The following is a 19,869-nucleotide window of genomic DNA, read 5'->3' as shown; positions in this document are numbered from 1 at the left end:
CCAACACGCAATCGAACTTCAGCTTCTCCTTTTGACTTTCGCATTGCGTCCTTGCATCGACAATGACCCGGCGGAGATCATCATCATCGGACATATCGTCTGGTTCCTCTTGATCTTCAGCAGCTTCATCCGTTGCAGCATCATTGGGCACATCGTCTGGTTCCTCTTGATCTTCACCAGCTCCCCCCGTTGCAGCATCACCGTATTCAGGGGGCACATAGTTTTCATCGTACTCTTCTTCTTCGCCGTCTTCCATCATAACCCCTATTTCTCCGTGCCTTGTCCAAACATTGGCATGAAACCCTTGTAAAGCAGGTGGGAGTGAAGGATTTTCCGGTTAGAGTAAGACCTCGTATTCCCACATTCAGTGCATGGACAACACATAAAACCATTCTGCTTGTTTGCTTCAGCCGCATCGAGAAACTCATGCACGCCCTTAATGTACTCGGAGGTGTGTCGGTATGAATGACATATTTTCTAATCTTTCTAATCTTCAAGCGCATTGCATCCATCTTGATCTTGTGATCATCGACGACATCCGCAACATGCAACTCCAATATCATCTTCTCCTCCTCAATTTTTTTTATTTTTTCCTTCAACAAATTGTTTTCTTCTTCAACTAAATTTAACCTCTCGACAATAGGGTCGGTTGGAATTTCCGATTCACATACATCCTACATAAATAAAATCTATGTCACGTTGGTCGGCATAATTTTCATAAACAATAAATGAACCAATAGTTATAAAGATAATATATATACCACATCCGAATCATAGACAGGACGAGGGCCGACGGGGGCGGATACCAAAACCATCGCACTATATAAGATGCAATAATAAAAGTAAGAAAATAATACAAGTATCTATGTAAACATACATGTAAGAATATTTTTTCCTTTCAGAAAGTAGATAAGAACAAGAGGCTCACCACGGTGGTGCCGGCGATGAGCTCGGCGCGGGTGATCGACGGCGGTGAAGACGGGGATGGGGCGTGACGGACCGCTAAACCTAGACAAATATTGAGAAAAATAGAGCTTGGAGGTCGAGCTTGGAGAGGAGAAAGCTTAAGTAGTGTGGCTCGGGCATTCCATCGAGCACCTTGTGTGCATAGGAGGTGAGCTAGAGCACCACCAAGCCCTCTCCCCCTCGGCCAGAAAAAACAGAGCAGTGTGCTCTGCTCTTACGCGAGGGGGTATATATAGGCACCTCATTGGTCCCGGTTGGTGGCATGAACCGGGACTAAAGGGGAGCCTTTGGTCCCGGTTCAAACCACCAACCGGGACCAATGGTGGTGGGCCAGGAGCAAGGCCCATTGGTCCTGGTTCATCCCACCAACCGGGACCAAAAGGTCCAGACGAACCGGGACCAATGGCCCACGTGGCCCGGCCGGCCCCCTGGGCTCACGAACCGGGTCCAATGCCCCCATTGGTCCCGGTTCTGGATTGAACCGGGACTAATGGGCTGACCCGGCCTGGACCTTTGCCCCCTTTTCTACTAGTGGTATAGTGATGCATGACGGCATGAGTAAGCTTGAGAGGCATCAGGTATTCACATTTTTAAATGTTTCTTTTTGCACTATGAAAACTGGGTGCTTTCACCTTTTTTTCTCAAATACGCATAGCATGCGTATTTTCATTAATGGGGAAGAATAGGGTACAAGAAACCCTCCACGGAGGGTGTTACACACCCAGTCCACCGTTTACATATGTCTACGTTTCACTAGACTCCCACCTATGTATCCGCCTGAAAAATTCTCCCAAATCCGCTTTCAGGAGGCCCGCCGTCTTCCAAGCCTTGCCCTCACTAAGGACCCATGCTAGTAATCTACCCAAGGATGGTGTTTCACCGTCAAACACAATCCCATTGCGGTGCTTCCACAGTTCCCATGGGCTAAGTATAATGGTGGCCCTCACATGCTTCTCATTGGTGCCTTGTACCCGCTTGTTGAGGATCCACTCCGGCAGGGTGTCTTGTGGAGTCGGCGTCCATTGCGGCATCCCCAAAGCGTGGCAGATCTCCTCCCAGAAGGTCCTTGCGAAGACGCACTGGAGCATAATGTGGTTCATTGTCTCGCCGCCCTGGCTACAAAGTGGGCATGATTGTTGGTGTGGCAGCCCCCTCCTCGCCAAGCGGTCCGAGGTCCAGCACCTGTTGCGTATCGTGAGCCATGTGAAAAAACGGCACTGCAGGGGGCCCCGACACTTCCATGTTGCCTCTGCGGTTGGGACTAGCTCTCTTCCCATGAACTTAGCGGCATATGCCGATCGAGCAGAGTAATGGCCATCCCGCTCCCAAGCCCAGCTAATGGTGTCCGGGGTCCCTTCTTGTAGCTGCACGTCCTGGACCCGAGGCCACAGACTTATGAATTCCATGAGTGCTGGTGCGTCGATGTCGGGGCCAATGGAAGCTGCCCACATCCCATTGTGTAGTGCGTCTTTGACCAGGAGTTGCTTGTGAATTCGCCGCGGTATCCTTGCATGAATCCTGGGTGCAATCTCTTCAATCCGAAACCCATCCAGCCATCTATCTTCCCAAAAGAGAGCGCGTGCTCCGTCCCCTAGCACCGTTCACGTCCCCTAGCACCGTTCGCGTGGCCGCGTTGCACCGTCCACAGTATCCTTGCATGGAGGCCGTCGAAACTGTAATTGTGAACTCACTCCAGTGCCTTGTATCATCCACACGCGCCAGCCATGGCCAGCGAGCCTGCATTGCTACGTTCATCCACGCGTTGTCTGGGATCCCAAGGCCTCCAGCCCATTTGGGTGTGCATACTGTGTTCCAAGCCACCGCACAATTTCCTCCATTCGCCTCGGCCTTTCCACACCAGAGAAAACCACGTAAGATCTTGTAGATCGCTGAGACTGTCTTTGCCGGTAATTCAAGCACCAACATTGCATGCACTGGCATCGCTAAGAGGACCGACTTGATTAGGATTAGTCTGTTGCTCTTCGGTAAGGTCGCGGCACGCCAAGTAGGTAGGCAAGCAGCGATGTGGTCCACTAGGCCTTGTAACTGCGCGGCCAATTGCTTCCGGATGCTAAGTGGTAGTCTGATATATCTCATCGGGAAGCTGCCCAACGAGCAGCCTAGAACACTTGTCACCTCAGCCATTTGCTCTTGTGTGCACCTGATTGGAAGAGCGACGCTCTTTGTAAGGTTTGTATGAAGTCCTGAAGCTATGGCAAACATGTCTAGAATCGTTGTGCACGTGGTGAGGTCCGTCAGGTGCGGTTTCAGGAAGATGATCGCGTCATCCGCGAAGATTCATAGGCGATTCCTTAGTCCATTTGCCGCCAAGGGTGCCAGGAGACCTGATTCAGATGCTGCATGGAACAGCCGTTGTAGTGGCTCCATAATTAAGATGAACAACATCGGCGAGAGTGGGTTCCCTTGCCGGAGGCCACATTGGTTATAGATTGGTTTGCCTGGCACACGTTGAGCATGATCCTTGTCGAAGACGTTGCAAGCAATCCACAAATCCATCCAATCCACCGTGTTCCGAACCCCATGATGTGTAGCACCTCGATGAGAAAAGGCAATTGGACGGAGTCAAAGGCCTTGGATATATCTAGTTTCAGGAGCACCGTGGGTTTCTCAGGGCATGTAGGCGTCGTGCCATGCCTTGCACAAGCATAAAATTGTCATGCAGGTATCTTCCTTTCACAAAAGCACTTTGGTGCTTCCCCACAAGGTACGGTAGGTCTCCGGCGAGCCTCGTGGCCAATACCTTGTCAAAGATCTTGATCACTCCGTGTACTAGGCTAACTGGCCGATAGTCTCGTAATTCTTCCGGCTCGTCCATCTTGGGCAGTAGAGAAACTAGTGCCTTGTTAACTGCGTGCATGCCTCGCACATCTCCATGATAGAGCGTGTCCGGCGCCCGCATTAGGTCCTCCTTGATGATGTTCCAACAACAGGCATAGAAATGATCTGTGAACCCGTCCGGCCCCGACGCCTTGTCCGGTGGCAGGGCCTTGACCACCTTTGTTGGGTTTCGTAGTAATTTCAAAAAATTTCCTACGCTCACGCAAGATCATGTGATGCATAGCAACGAGAGGGGAGAGTGCTGTCTACGTACCCACGCAGACCGACTGCGGAAGCGTTGACGCAACGTAGAGGAAGTAGTCGTACGTCTTCCCGATCCGACCGATCAAGCACCGAAACTACGGCACCTCCGAGTTCGAGCACACGTTCATCTCGATGACGATCCCCGGACTCCGATCCAGCAAAGTGTCGGGGAAGAGTTCCGTCAGCACGACGGCGTGGTGACGATCTTGATGTACTACAGCAGCAGGGCTTCGCCTAAACTCCGCTACAGTATTATTGAGGAATATGGTGGCTGGGGGCACCGCACACGGCTAAGGAATAGATCACGTGGATCAACTTGTGTGTTTCTGGGGTGCCTCTGCCTCAGTATATAAAGGACTAGAGGGGGGAGGCTGGCCGGCCAAGCTTGGCGCGCCAGGAGAGTCCTACTCCCTCTGGGAGTAGGATTCCCCCCCCCCCAATCCTAGTTGGAATAGGATTCGCGGAGGGGGAAAAGAGAGAGGGGGGCCGGCCACCTCTCCTTGTCCTAATAGGACTAGGGGAGGGAGGGTGGCGCGCAGCCCATCTAGGGCAGCCCCTTCTCTTTTCCACTAAGGCCCACTAAGGCCCATATAGCTCCCCGGGGGGTTCCGGTAACCTCTCGGTACTCCGGTAAAATCCCGATTACACCTGGAACACTTCCGATATCCAAACATAGGCTTCCAATATATCAATCTTTATGTCTCGACCATTTCGAGACTCCTCATCATGTCCGTGATCACATCCAGGACTCTGAACAACCTTCGGTACATCAAAAATGCATAAACTCATAATATAACTGTCATCGTAACCTTAAGCGTGCGGACCCTACGGGTTCGAGAACAATGTAGACATGACCGAGACACGTCTCCGGTCAATAACCAATAGCGGGACCTGGATGCCCATATTGGCTCCTACATATTCTACGAAGATCTTTATCGGTCATACCGCATAACAACATACGTTGTTCCCTTTGTCATCGGTATGTTACTTGCCCGAGATTCGATCGTCGGTATTCCAATACCTAGTTCAATCTCATTACCGGCAAGTCTCTTTACTCGTTCCGTAATACATCATCTCGCAACTACCTCATTAGTTGCAATGCTTGCAAGGCTTATGTGATGTGCATTACCGAGAGGGCCCAGAGATACCTCTCCGACAATCGGAGTGACAAATCCTAATCTCGAAATACGCCAACCCAACATCTACCTTTGGAGACACCTGTAATGCTCCTTTATAATCACCCAGTTACGTTGTGACGTTTAGTAGCACCCAAAGTGTTCCTCCGGCAAACGGGAGTTGCATAATCTCATAGTCATAGGAACATGTATATGTCATGAAGAAAGCAATAGCAACATACTAAACGATCGGGTGCTAAGCTAATGGAATGGGTCATGTCAATCAGATCATTCAACTAATGATGTGACCTCGTTAATCAAATAACAACACTTTGTTCATGGTTAGGAAACATAACCATCTTTGATTAACGAGCTAGTCAAGTAGAGGCATACTAGTGACACTAAGTTTGTCTATGTATTCACACATGTATTATGTTTCCGGTTAATACAATTCTAGCATGAATAATAAACATTTATCATGATATAAGGAAATAAATAATAACTTTATTATTGCCTCTAGGGCATATTTCCTTCAACCTTCTCAACTTCTTCCTCAGTGAATGGTAATTCTAGGTGTTGCTAGGTCTCGCCGTGGCAATCCCAGTGCTTCCAGTCGTAGAGCTGCTCCTCTAGCTGGGACGGAGCCTAGTAGCCGTTCGTAGAAGCCATCCACTTCAGCAGCGATTTGATCATGCCCTATTATCAATAACCCGTCCTTCTTGATGGAGGTGATCATGTTCCGGCGTTGCCGGTGTTTTGCGTGCCGATGAAAAAATGCAGTGTTGGCGTCTCCCTCCTTTAGCTGAAGCAGCCGGGACCGCTGCCTAGCTATGGTCCTCTCCAAGGAGCATAACCCTAAAAGCTTCCATTTTAGGGTTTTTCGGAGTTGCGATTCTGCGGCTGTGAGGGCTCTACTGTCTGATGCTTGGTCAAGCCGATATATGAGCTCCATGGCCATCAGGATCTGCATTTTTATATTACCTATCCACTTTGCGCTCCATCCCTATAGTCGTTTGGCCGTGGCACGGAGTTTCTTTTCAAGCATGACGAAAGGATTCCCAGTAGATGGAATCGAGTTCCACGCCGTAAGAACGGTCTCCGTAAACCCCTCCGCGCGTGGCCAGAATGCCTCAAACCTGAAGCGGTGACCCATTGGCATGTCCGCGTGGAGGTCGGCGAGCATTGGGCAATGATCTGAGATGGATGTGCCCATTGCAGAGAGGAAACAGGATGGGTGAAGGTCGTCCCAGCAGTTGGAGGTGAATACGTGATCTATCTTCTCCAGGGTGGCGTGTTGCCGCTCGTTCGACCAAGTATATTTTCGGCCGCTAAGATAAAGTTCCTTGAGTTCCAACCGATTCAAAGTAGACCGAAAGCGGCCTATCATCCGCCTACTTATTGCCGCATTGTTCTTGTCGTGCTCGCTCGCCAGGAGGTTAAAGTCCCCGGCAAGCATGCATGGTCCAGCATGTAGGTCCCTTATTTCCACAAGTTCATTCAGGAATTCCACCTTCTCGTGGTCTAACTGTGGGCCGTAAACACATGTAAGCCACCACGCTTGCGCTTCGCCAGCACTGACCAGCGCTGTAAGTTTGTTTTGTGTTGTATGCGGGTTGGATAGTGAGACAAGCATTGCATCCCACGCGATGGCAATGCCCCCTCGGGTGCCGTCCACTGGCATGTAGTAGAAGTTGTCAAATCTTTTACCAAGGCAATGCCTAACAATATCCACCGTTACAAGCTCAAGTTTAGTCTCTTGCAGACATACTACCCCCGGGTTCACTGTTTGTACGACCTGGCGTATGGCATTCCTCCGTGCCGGTGAGTTCAACCCCCGCACATTCCACACCAAAACTTTCACAGGTTGTGCAGCCATGGGAAGGGCCTAACTCGTCCACCCGCCCCTTGATACTAGGGGGCCATCATCCCCGAGCCCGGCACCTCCTACAAGGGCATGACCGATGGCTCCCACCCAAAGAGAGCTAGGATTGCTGCGATGTGCATGTCCGATAGTGGGTTGGAGAAAAGGTCAATGTATGCTTGTAACGCCGTGTCGCCAATTGTTTCCCCCTCATGGGTGAGGCACAATTTGCGCATGATTGCTTGCTGCTGCTTGGATGCCACCGAGCCACGTTCCACCCTCTTGGCGATGCGCACACTGCGCCTGGGCGTGGTTGTCACGAGCTGTTTCCGTTTTGTCGTTGGCCGTTTGTGCGTGGTCTCCGGTGGTTTGGGGATTAAAGGAGTGATCGCCCTGGCCACCTGCATGCAGAAATCCACCAGTTTTGCCTCGGGAGTCCTCGTGGAAGGCGCTGTTGGGGACCCCACAATCCCACCATCAGCCGCACTTTGCACCACGGAGCGCGCGCGCATCGGTGACTCAGAGCCATCGCCATGTGAGAGCGAGACCCAGAAAGTGTCCTGCCCAGGCCCCGCCATTTGTGTTCGTACATCAGAGGGCGTATGCATGTAGGAATCCCATTCCTCTAGTTGGCTGAACTGCACCACGGGCTCTCATCCCGCATCGGCATGTCATCCGCGTCCGTCTCGTTTGGTGGGTCGACGTGGCCTTCCGCCATTTGCTGCATGGGATCCATCCCATCCTCCCCGATCTGTGGTGCATTGGATTCGTCCGCGCATGCAGACCCACAGGTGTTCCCGGCCAATGATCGGTCCAGGGAATCCCACGTCCCATCCCGCTGCTCAGTCTATCCTGGCCTTGTCCCCATCTGCAGCTCCAGCGAGCCAACCAAAACCTCGCATCCTGTCAGGGTTGGCTCCGCTGCTTGATCCGCCTGGGCCCGCCATCGAGCAAGTGTGACAGATGGTGGTGATTGGATGCGTCCACCCTGGCCTTGCTGACCCGCCCCATGGCACGACGTGCTAGAGGACGCCGGTTGGGCAACTCCAGAATGTTCCACCAGGCTGTCCGCCTCACCCGAGATTCGTTGCTCGTCTCGTCTTTCCACATGTTGGCTCGGGAGTGGGCTCATTGGTCTCCTGGCGATCGTGGTCAAGGCCGGCCCGACCGCCCTGGGGCCAGCGGGGCCCTCCTGCTGCCAAACCCCGTCATCACGACCAATTTGATGACGCAAGGCCCCTTTATTTTGAATCAGCCCAACTGCCATGATCGTTGTCGAGGCCATCGACAAGACTCCGGCCGCCGGCGGTGAGGCAGAGTCCCCACCTGGGCTCCACCCCGCGTCCCTGGCGCGTCGAAGGCCATGCTGATCCCCGCTCGGTCCGTCGCCAGCCGGCCTGGAGTGGGTCCCCGGCAGTCCTGGCGGGCTGGCCGGCGGCGAGAGCTCCGGGTCATCATCCTCATCCACAACGGGCTCCGCCAGCTTCACAATCCTGATGTTATACCACAATGCCGACAAGCGTGCCGCCTGTGGCTGATGGCCGCGCCGCCTTGTGTTTGGCTCCTCAATGTATAGCCGCCGTTGGGTTGGGAGGCGCTCCGGCCGGTCGGTGCGTAGCCACACCTTGAAGCTAGACATGTCATGTCGGCGCGTAGTGCTATCCACCACACCAACGACCAAGCCGAGCCCCCGAAGCACTGAGTTCGCCGTCTGCCATGTGCACGCGTGCGCCGGCACGCCCACCAGCGCCAGGGGCACCAGGAACGGGAGCGAGACTCCGGTAACCTGCGCCTTACGCAACCATGGCCGTAAGGACAGGGAAAAACCAGCCGGGGAGGACGGGGACAGGCCACCCTAGCGAACCATCCTGTCACGAACACTCCGGGCGCTGCATAGAATGAGGAAATCCTCCGGAAAGAATGGCCGGATCGACATGTCGGGTGGGCCAATGCGGAACTCATCGTGCAGCGCCGCCGCAACCGCAGCCAGATGAACGTCCGGCCTGGTGCCGGTGATGGTGACCACGACCGCTAGGGACAACTGTTCTTCCATCCGCCAAAGATCCGCATCTTCTTCCATGTAGCAGCATTCCACCGAATCCACCGCCGCGGGGCGCACCCCCGGCACGAGCACAAGCGCAGGCTCGCGCGCTGCCTCCGGCTCGAAGGGAACCGACAAGCCAGGGACCACGACGCTCTCCACCGGTCCAGAGCGCACCACTTCACTCCACGGCCGGACAACCCTGATGGCGCCCGATGGTGGTGGTCCTGGCGGGGGAGGGGGCGCATCCACAGGCGTGAGTGTGCCGCCGAACGGCAGCGGCGAGGGGGCAGGGGACGACAGGGGGAGGGGGCGCCAGCGGTCCACGACCCTGTCCATCCACCGGAGATGGCCTCTGCCTTACCTTGCAGTCTCTGGCAATATGCCCCCAACCATTGCAGCGAACGCACAAGGTCTCATTGGTGCAGTCCCGCGAGATGTGGCGGTCGTCTCCGCAGTTGTAGCAGCATCCATGGAGGGCGGCCGGGATGCGAGTCCGTGGCAGCCGACAAGTGGGGAGGGTCGGCGAGAGTTGCCGCCGGGGGGGGGGGGGGGGGGGGGGGGGGGCCGGGCTGCGGGGGCGCCGGCTGGTTCTGGTCTGCCATGCCCCTGCTTGAGCATGCAGAGGAGCAAGGGGCGGGTTCTGGCCTGCCCCGCCTTGGACGATTGGGCCCATCGCCGTGCCGAGAACCCCGGGGACGATGATGGTGGAGCGAAGGGTGGCCGTGGGCGCACAGACGACGGTCCCGATGAGGAGGAAGAGGAGGTCCAGAGGGAGACCCGCGAAGCCATGGCGGGGAGGCGGTGGACGCCGGCGCCGGGATGGCGACCGGTGGGTGGGAGGTGGCCGCCGGCACTGGAGTGGTGGCCGGCGCGGGTCGTGTCCGCCGGGACCGGGGTGGCTGCCGGCGCTCAGAGGAGGAGGCGTTTATTATGTAACCACAAGGTCTTGGAGTACTACAGAGCCCAAGGTAAGATGACTGTGTAATCCGGGTTTAGGGAAAGTGACAACAGCGCAAAAAGTAACATCGGCCACTTGAGCAGAAGTAGGTATTAGAGCATGCGCACTGTGTTCTTTATCCGGTCTCGATCCTGAACGCTGCATCTTCTTGAGATGCTATCTCCATAACAAAGGGGATGCTGCGATGCTGCAGATTGGAAGGAACGACCTAACCTTGATCATCTTCACTGCCTTTCTGTTGCCTCTCTTCTCTTTATTTCCTTCCAGTCTGCCCAGTGAAGAGGACATACAGCAGAATAGCAGATTGATCGTTGAGGCTGTCAAGGAGTAGGCACGGCGTTGGGCTAGTGCTGGTGCCACTGGCTTAGACAACATATTACCTGTAACCTGAGCTCGTGTACTTGGGGCTGTGCACCCCCTCTCCCCTCTGCTCATCGGCACCCTAATCACCGCCTGTCTATGTACGGTGTGTGGGCTTGCCCAACTGTTGTATTCTTCTCGCCTTCTATCAATGCAAAATAGGTAGATCAAAGCCATTAATTTCACATGTCTTTACTTACAAATGTTATCTCTATTAAACAACGTATTGTTGGCCAGCAACCAAAGAAAATAATGAATTCTAGGACTAGGAGGGACATGCAATTGCCAAACAGCCGTCACATTTGTGATCAACTATTTCTGCCAATAGAGTTTATTTTGACTGATGACGTCCCCAAGATGAAAGTAAAACACTAATTATTTATTATAGCCATATATCGATTACTTCATCGCGTAAATACTGAGTGGCTCGGTGGTCTCGACATTGGCGAATGTAGCATAGTTGCCGTCGAAGCACCTTGTGCCCTCGCACGTCATCTTGGCAACCAGCGCCCCCTCATCTCGATGTCCGACCCGCACGACATTGTCACACACCAACTTCCAGCCAGACGAGGGTGTGCCTTTCGTCCTGTGCCCGTAGTAAGACAGCCCTTTGCATGTAAGAATGTACTCACCGTACACAAAGTGCGGCCGCGGGATACCATGCGTCCCGAAGTTGTAGCGGTGGCTCCACCGCTGCCCCTCTTCCAGAACCCATACGTTAGGCCAGGCGACAAAACCAAGCCTTCCATGCACCTCGCCCAGGCGGTAGTGATCGCGTGGGACGGGTACTGGTGTGGTAGAGGAGGCGACACACTCGTCCATGAGGTCAAATGGCACGATCTTCCCGATGTCGTCGGCCTCCGTGACCTTAACCCAGTATGTTGTGCCATCGACGCTGACGATGCCAGCAGCGTGGTTGAAAGTCGCGTCGCCATGCCCGACTAGTACCTTCCACCACGTGGCCTCCCCCTATGGTGAGCACGTAAACAGCGCCGAACTCGTTGACCCCATCGTTGCCGCCCGAGACATGCACCAACTTGTATCGTCCCGTGATCGGGTGGTATGCGAAGCTGTACGAGTCGCCCCTGACCCCTGTTCTGCCAGCCATGGTGCCCGACATAGTGCAGCCGTGGAACGACCAGCGTCTCTGCGGTGGCCGGGTTTAACAGGGTAAAGGCGCCGCCTTGCACACTGTTGTCACACAAGCAGAGCAGACCATTGCAGGTGCCGATGAGCTCCATGCCTTCGTAATGGTGGCGCCAGGGATCGGATGCCCTCCATATCTCGGTGCAGCTCCCAGTTGTGGACGTCGGCGATGGCATTGTCCATCGCTCGGCCAATGCCTCGACCACCTCCCCTCCTCGAAGTGGGTGGGGGCTCGGGGTAAAAGAATCCACGGCGCCGAAGGCGTCAAGGAACACTGTGTCTAACCCGGGGGCATGGCTAGCTTGCTAGTCATCCCTCGTGTTACAAAGCTATTTAATCCACACGACTCTTGGCAACGGATATCTCGGCACTCGCATCGATGAAGAACGTAGCGAAATGCGATACCTGGTGTGAATTGCAGAATCCCGCGAACCATCAATTCTTTGAACGCAAGTTGCGCCCAAGGCCACTCGGCCGAGGGCACGCCTGCCTGGGCCGTTTTTCTTCTTTTCCATCAAACACGGTGCCTTGTGCTGTTCTACAGATTAGAAGAAGATCAAAGGTCTCCCCTAGCACAGCTGAACCGATGAATATATGTACTAGAGAAAAGTATACTTTTCGTCCCTCAACTTTCGACGGAGTCTAGATTTGGTCCCTTAACTTTAAAACTGGACAACTTGCACCCTCAATTATTGAAACCCGACAAGGTTCATCCCTGGTCTCGGCTTTGAACGGTTTTGGTGCTAACTCACTCCGGTTTTGACCGGTGCTGACTTAAATACGTGTATATATTTCAAATCCGTGAATCTTTTGAAATTAATGTACTTTTTTCAAATGTGTGTACTTTTTCACGTTCGCGTAAAAATTTCACATTCACATACCTTTTTGAAATCCACGTAACTTTTCCAAATTCGCATACTTTTTCTAGTCCACGTTTTTCTCAAATATGTGTACTTTTTCATGTTCGTGTACTGCTTTCAAATCCATGTACTTTTTTCAAATTCATGAACTTTTGTATAAAGTACACGGATTTGATAAAAGCACGATGAACTTGAAAATGGTATGCGGACCTCAAAAAATAAACAGATTCGAAGAAAGTACACTAATTTGAGTCAAAACACGGTCAAAACCGGGGAAGTCAACACCAGAACCGGTCAAAACCGTGTCCAGGGACAAACCTTGTCCGGTTTTAGTAGTTGAAGGTGTAAGTTATCTGCTTTTAAAGTTAATGGACCAAATCTAGACTCTGTCAAGAGTTGAGGGACGAAAAATATACTTTTTTTTATGTACTAATACAAACGGGATTCGAATCCAAATTGATTCCCAGCTTGTTCTTAGGGCTGGAACTTAGGGTTAGTTATTTAGTTCGAGGAAGAAGAAAATTAACAACATCTGGCCTAGCATGGGAATTTTTTACGGACCCGGCACCAACGATAATCCAAGGAATTGTCTAGCACCTGCTGAGTTGAAACAAAATCGAATACTTCCTCAAAATAAAAGGAAAAACAAACGGGGGCGTTTGCACATCGCTCACACGCCTCCATCACCACCCATTTTGCCACGTATGAATAGATGACATTAGCAGAATTTTTTTTTTTTGGTTTTCGGCTTAAAAATGTTGTATCTTCTAAATAAAAAAGCGAACTAAAAATCCGTTTTCATCATTAAATCCGTCTCGACGAGATCTTCAAAACTAGATCCCATGTTGATATGTTTCGACGAATTTTTTTTACCAGAAGTTGCCACGATGTTTACACTGCAGTTGCCATAGGGCTTAAAATAAAGTTGCCATGTGGCAATTTTAGTTTGTAGATCATGGCAATTTTAGTATTTTGATGATGGCAACTGCAGTACTTTGACCATAAAAATTATTTTTTGTATGAATCATGGCAACTTTACGTGCATGTATCATGGCAATTTTAGTTTATGGTTCATGGCAAGTCTAGTTTCTTAATTCCCCGTTTTATAAATGTCAAAATTTACTTTTAAATGTAGAAGAAAATAGCTGAAACATATCATGGCAACTTCAGTGTAAACATCATGGCAATTCATATGCAATAGACATGGCAACTTTTAATCCAAAAAAAAAAAAATTCATCAAAACATATCAACATGGGATCTAGTTTCGAAGATGTCATCGCGAGGGATTTAATGTGAAAACGGATTTTCAATCGGATTTTTCATTTAAGAGATAAAACATTTTAAAAACTGAAAATCCAAAAAGATTCCTACATGCATACATGCGATGACATGGCAATCTGTTTACATTAGAGACATGTGATGCGTCTCCCTTCCTGCCACACGTGTGGCAGTTAGCGTGACCCAAAACAAATCCTTCCTACTTACGTGCACCCACGTGACTTGGAGAATTTCACTTCTCCGTTACAACTTGTTTTGGCTTCCATACTCTCAGCTATATATGTTTTTTTAGAAACTTTTGATACATTCATCTTCAATCATGACCGTAAAACAAACACTAGTTTTTTTAAAAAAAAAAAAGCTTGATTTCATCCGACTGATTACTTTCTATTTATAAGCTGTGTCCGACGCCATCAGATCTCCCGTAATCGTGTGGCCGTCACCTTCCGTTTACGTGCACGCGTGTCTTCCTCTCCAACCTTAGACCAACTCCACCGCACGACCCCAAACGGACGTCCGTTTTGTCTGGATTCTGTCCGTTTGGGTAGCGATTTGGGGTCATGTCCGGACGTGTCCTGAGATGCGGTGGCCGCGCGCCGCGCGACCGCATCCATTTGCCCCATCCTGTCCGTGTCTATTTAAAAAAAATAGAAGCAACGTTTCAAATGCCAATTCCTAGTTCAGGCCAGCGGCCCCGGTTCATCACGCCGGCAACAGAGCCAGCGGCCTACACGTCCATCGTCGGCATCAGCCAGCGACCGGCAACACAGCCAGCCTCCAAAATAAATAGTTTTCCTCGCCGGCAACACAACCAGCGGCCGGCAACACAGCCGACCACCAAAATGAATGTTTTCTCGCCGGCACACAGCCAGCGGCCCAGCGGGCGGGCGCCACCCATGTCAGCCTCCAAAAAGAACGGCCACGGCCGATCGGACGACCTAGTTCAGGCCTTTGGCTTCGAGCATCTCCTTCTGCTTGACCTCGAACCAGACCCTTGTCTTGTCGCTCATCTTCGACAAGTCCACGCTCATGATCGCAAGGGCCACCTCCTTCGCTTTGGTGGCGGCGTTCGTGGCCTCGATGTAGAGCTGCCTCTGCCTGGCCTTGACGTTGTCGGCCTCGATGTCGAGCTGCCTTTGCCGGGCTGCCTCCTTCATGTCGATCTTCCTCCTCTTGGCCGCCTCCTCCATCTCAAGCTTCTATGTTTGAAGGTCTAGGTATTGCTTCATTTGCTCCTCCTTGCTTTGCCGCTTCTTCTCGTCCCTCACATCCTTTTGGGACATCATGCCATGCAAAGTGGCATGCAATGCCATGGATGAGGCATCACGTATGTCATCAACCTTGGAGCTGGTCTTGCCCCTCGGCCTCTTCAAGGCCTCGCCATCTCCACCTCCAGCGTACTTGGCCGTCTTTAGTCCTCTCTTCCTTTGTAGTTCACGATTTGGTTGAACTTAGGGAAATTGTTGATGATCGCCCAACAATACGTAAGAGTGAATGGTTTGTCATTGTGTCGGGCCTTGAATGCCTCCAAAGATTGAAATGCCTAAATCACATGATCAACAACAAGTGAACATGCAAACATATACACGGGTCGACGACCAGGCCGCCGGAACTCGGCGGGGCGTCGGCCATGGACGGGGGAGAGATGGGGCGGCGGGAGGGACGTGGGAGGGTTTGGGGGAAATGGCGCCAAATGGGCGTGGGGGGTGGGGGGGGTTTGCTTTCTCGCACCGATAGGCGGGCCAGGGAAGGACAAGCGCACGCGTCCCGCCTGTCCGCGCGCTGTCTGTTTCACCCCAAAAACAGCGCAAACTTAGGCCGGAGATGGGTCAAAAGCGAACACAAAACGGATAAAAATTCGTTTGCTCCCGCGCGCTGGACCGTCTCGTTTGTCCCTTTTACCTCAAACGGACAGAGGCGGACAGGATAGGGTCACGCGGTGGAGTTGACCTTATCTCTTCATTTCAACCGCTTCTCTCGATTCTTCCTCTCCCACGTTGTCTCGCTATCCCTCCTTATCTCCATTCCACCCACGGACACAACAATGGCGTGGTGTGAGCCATGCAAGACCTGCAATCATCTTTGTCGATAATCCAAGCCGTCGTGCGCTCGCTGCTGCGAGCAGCCGGTAGTGCCACAAGCCTAGGAAGCAGTGAGCCGTCGTGCGTCGTTGCTGCGAGCAGTCGACGGTGCCCCAAGCCAGCGCGCGTCTCTACCGCATCTTCTAGCCGTCGGAAGCAGTGAATCGTCGCATGTATTTATTGCAACCGCGAGCCGTCGAAAGCAGTGAGCCGGCCGACTCTGCAAGGCGGCCGTCAACGTGCTGTGTCTACTACCAGATGTACACCTCAAGATGCAAGACGGTGGTGCATGCCCACCGGTGGCACCTTCTCGTTGCAGACATGCATGGGTGCTTAATTTAAACATAGGATTTGTGAGATCTGGCTCAACCCTTTAGGGATGACCTATCACATATATTTATAAGGTTACACAATATACAGATTACACAGTTGAGCTACGTTACAAAGTCTAACACCCTCCCTCAGTCTCAACTCACTCCTGATGCATCTAGAAGGTTGAGATTGCGCCTACAGACCTCAAACATGGGAGAAGGTAGAGACTTGGTGAAGATGTCGGCAAGTTGATCCTTCGAGGAGATAAACTTGATCTGTAGTAGCTTCTGTTCAACACGTTCCCTCACAAAATGATAGTCAATCTCAATGTGTTTGGTTCGTGCATGAAACACCGGGTTTGTCGAAAGAAACGTAGCACCGATGTTGTCACAGCAAAGAACCGGAGGATGTGACTGGGAGATTCCCAGCTCTCGAAGGATAGACTCAATCCAGATAAGCTCAGCAGTCGCATCGGCAATGGCTTTGTACTCGGCTTCTATGTTGCTGCGAGAAACAGTGGCTTGCTTGCGTGCACTCCGGACGATCAAATTAGGACCCAAAAATACAACATATCCCCCTGTGGATCGCCTGTCATCCGGACACCCAGCCCAATCAGCATCTGAGAATACAGATAGAACAACAGAGGAACTAGGTCGCAGATGAAGACCATAGGAGACAGTGAGACGCACATAACGAAGAATGCGCTTCACAGCAGACCAGTGCACATCAGTAGGGGCATGAAGATACTGACACACCCTGTTAACCGCAAATAAAAGATCAGGACATGTGATAGTCAGATATTGCAAGCCACCAACAATACTCCGATACTCCGTAGCATCCGTGGAAGACGGAATAGTACCAGTAGTAGCCGAGAGCTTATCAGTAGAGGACATATGCGTGGGGGATGGCTTACACTTGAGCATACCAGCACGGCGCAAGAGGTAAAGGGAGTACTTCTTCTGGGTGAGAGTTAAGCTGCCACGAGACTGATGTGCAACTTCAATGCCCAGGAAGAAGTGTAGTTGGCCCAAATCTTTCGCCGCAAAATCTCTGCCAAGTGCAGTCACAAGAGCATCAGCAGCCGTTGCAGAGGAGCTGACCAGAATAATGTCATCCACGTACACAAGCAAATACACAGTCACACTGGGGCGCTGAAATAAGAACAACGATATTGAATTCATGCTCCAGCCAGTTGCTCCAAAAGTCCGAACTGATGGAGGGAGGTGGGCAATATATTTCAACACTCTCCCTCACGTCTAGACTATTTTAGTCCTTAGACGTGGGTTCGATATAGGCCACAGAATCGTTTTATTTAATATTGCGTTGGCAGGGTCTTGAACTCAAGACCTCTTGGCTCAGATACCATATTAAACGTAGGATTTGTGGGAACTGGCTCAACCCTCTAGAGGTGGCCTATCACATATATTTATAAGGTTACACAATATACAAATTACACAGTTGAGCTATGTTAAAAAGTTTAACACTTAATCACAGGCCACCCCACGGCGTCACAACTCACAAGATGGGGGGATGCCGCTGCTGTACGCCAAGGGGGAGGAGAACCACGATACTTGGATGAGCGGCCGCTGCTGCAAGTGAAAACAGACAACTGCTGCGACATTCGGAGGTCTGCTGGTAGCCGCGGGTGCGCTGGATGGGCGACCGTTACCGCTGGGTGTGTTTGGTGTTTGACGCATCATCTCAGCATCAGCTTGTAACTAAGAGCAAACTCTGGTATTCTTTCTTCTTCTAATCGAATGGGCAGAACTCTTGCTGGCCATTCCAAAAAAGGGCCGCGTAGCGGCTGCTGCAAACCGGCCGGGGACATTGCGACCGGTGCGGCAAAGGCGATGCATGAGGGCGAGCTTATCGCTAGTTGCTATGACGATAGGCGATGAGCAAGGTGGGCATAGACTTGAAGCATCTTCAAGACGTCGGAGCATCACCGGTGGTGCGACGGAGCATTAGTCCAGCCGCCAGAATATCGCCAGTCCTTCGGAGCATCATTCGCGATGCGGTGGAGCATCGTCTGGCTGGCGGAGCATCGCCAACGATGCAATGGAACATCATAGGTCTTGTGATGGAGCATTCGTCGGGCCGTGAGAACATCGCTAATCCTTCAGAGCATCATCGGCTCTACAATGGAGCATCGCCGAGCCGCCGGGGCATCGTTGATGATGCAATGGAGCATCACTGAGCCGTCGGAGCATCATCAGAGCTGTAATGAAGCATCGCCGAGCCATCAGAGCATCTCTAGAGCGGGCTGATAGGGCGCCTGGCTGGGTAGGAGGCGTGGGGATCATGCCCTGTGCCGGCCTAGGTATAAAAGCCCCATGATGATCGTTGTAATTGCCGGAGCGACGGAGGTTGAGCTATGGGAAAAAATGCTTTTCGTGCAGCAGACGTTCGTGTGCGGGAAAGAAACATTGTGTCCATCGTGCTCCCTCTTCCTTCTTCTTCCTTCGGTTTGAGCCAGCGAGAGTGTTAGTGACGAGAGGTGAGCTTGGGGAAGGCTTCGGTGCCAGCAATTAGCATCAGAGCTTTGGTAAGATTCTACCGGTGGCCATGGCGATTGTCCAGCACGGCGTCGGAGGGGGCACGATGTCGTTCTCGATGCCAATGCTCATGCCGGACAATTACACTGTGTGGGCGATCAAGGCAGAGGCGATTCTCGATACCCAGAGTCTGTGGGAGGCAGTGCCGCCGGCGAGCAACACGGCGGTCGACGACAAGAAGAACAAGGTGACCATGGCAATGTTGTTCGGCGCGCTCTTTGAGATATCCTAATGCAGGTGTAGACGAAGAAGACGCTGGCGGAAGTGTGGACCAGCCTCAAGACTCGCTTCTTCGGAGCCGAGCAGGTCTGGGCAGCGCGGCTGTCCACCCTTCGCGGTGAATTCGAGCAGCTGCGCATGGTGGACGGGGAGACATTGGACGCGTTCGCCGGGAAGATTGCCGGCATGGTAGCACGCTACGCAGGGCTAGGGTCGACTCTGGAGGACCCGGCGATGGTGAAGAAATTGTTGGACTCGGTCCCCGACCGCCTCTACTCCACCGTCGCTGGGATGGAGCAATTATGCGACGTGGAGAAGATGTCGCTCGAGGAGGCTTCGAGCCGCCTGAAGGCGTTCGACGAGAGGTCGCGTTGGCGCGCAGGCCGGCGGCGAGCGGGCGGATGAGCAGCTGATGCTCACGGCTGCTCAGTTGGTGGCAAGACGGCGTCAGCACGGCAGTGGCTTCGACCACGACCACGATGGCGGCAGCAGCACGGCTTCGGGCGGCAGAGGGAAGTGGTGCGGTCGTTGCTACAATTGTGCCGCCCGGGCCAGGCCTGGCGCCGGATGCCAGCGACAGCACCAAGAAGGGAGGGAAGGGGCAGTGCTCGGGAAGGAGGCGCTGGGGGTGCGGCCGGTCGCCCGCGGGGGCGACGCGGTCGCGAGAGCCTGTTTTCTCCTCACCTCAATCAAAATCCAACCCTAGTGTTTTTCAATGAACCAAGAAACCCTACCTAAACTCTAGGATTTTGTCAAAAAGCCCTACATAAACTCTAGGTGTGAGTGACAACTGTGGATGGATCTCAGGAACTTGGCGGCAGATTCGGAAGCTCGGCTGTCCAACGAAAGAACAACATTTTGATCAGAGGAGTCTATATATTGACACAAGGCGTGTCGTTTGTTTTAGGTGGTTGCTCGGTTTGCAGTGTAAGGCGGAAGCAGTAGCAGCAGGCGTGGTTTTCACGTTGGAGGAGGTGTATTTGTTGAATGTGATGGCCCTATGAGAAACGG

General features: G+C 52.5%; 1 non-coding gene across 1 annotated transcript; it reads left to right on the top strand.

The window, feature by feature from the left end:
- Window positions 1-11,896: 11,896 nt before the first annotated feature.
- Window positions 11,897-12,052, top strand: LOC125533411. The gene has a single exon (XR_007294288.1). It is a non-coding gene; the product is annotated as a 5.8S ribosomal RNA (ribosomal RNA).
- Window positions 12,053-19,869: the final 7,817 nt, after the last annotated feature.

The sequence above is a fragment of the Triticum urartu genome, chromosome 1 (genome assembly GCF_003073215.2).
Source record: "Triticum urartu cultivar G1812 chromosome 1, Tu2.1, whole genome shotgun sequence".
Taxonomy (NCBI): domain Eukaryota; kingdom Viridiplantae; phylum Streptophyta; class Magnoliopsida; order Poales; family Poaceae; genus Triticum; species Triticum urartu.
The sequence above is the reverse complement of the archived record's forward strand: the minus strand, read 5'-3'. Positions and strand labels throughout refer to the sequence as shown.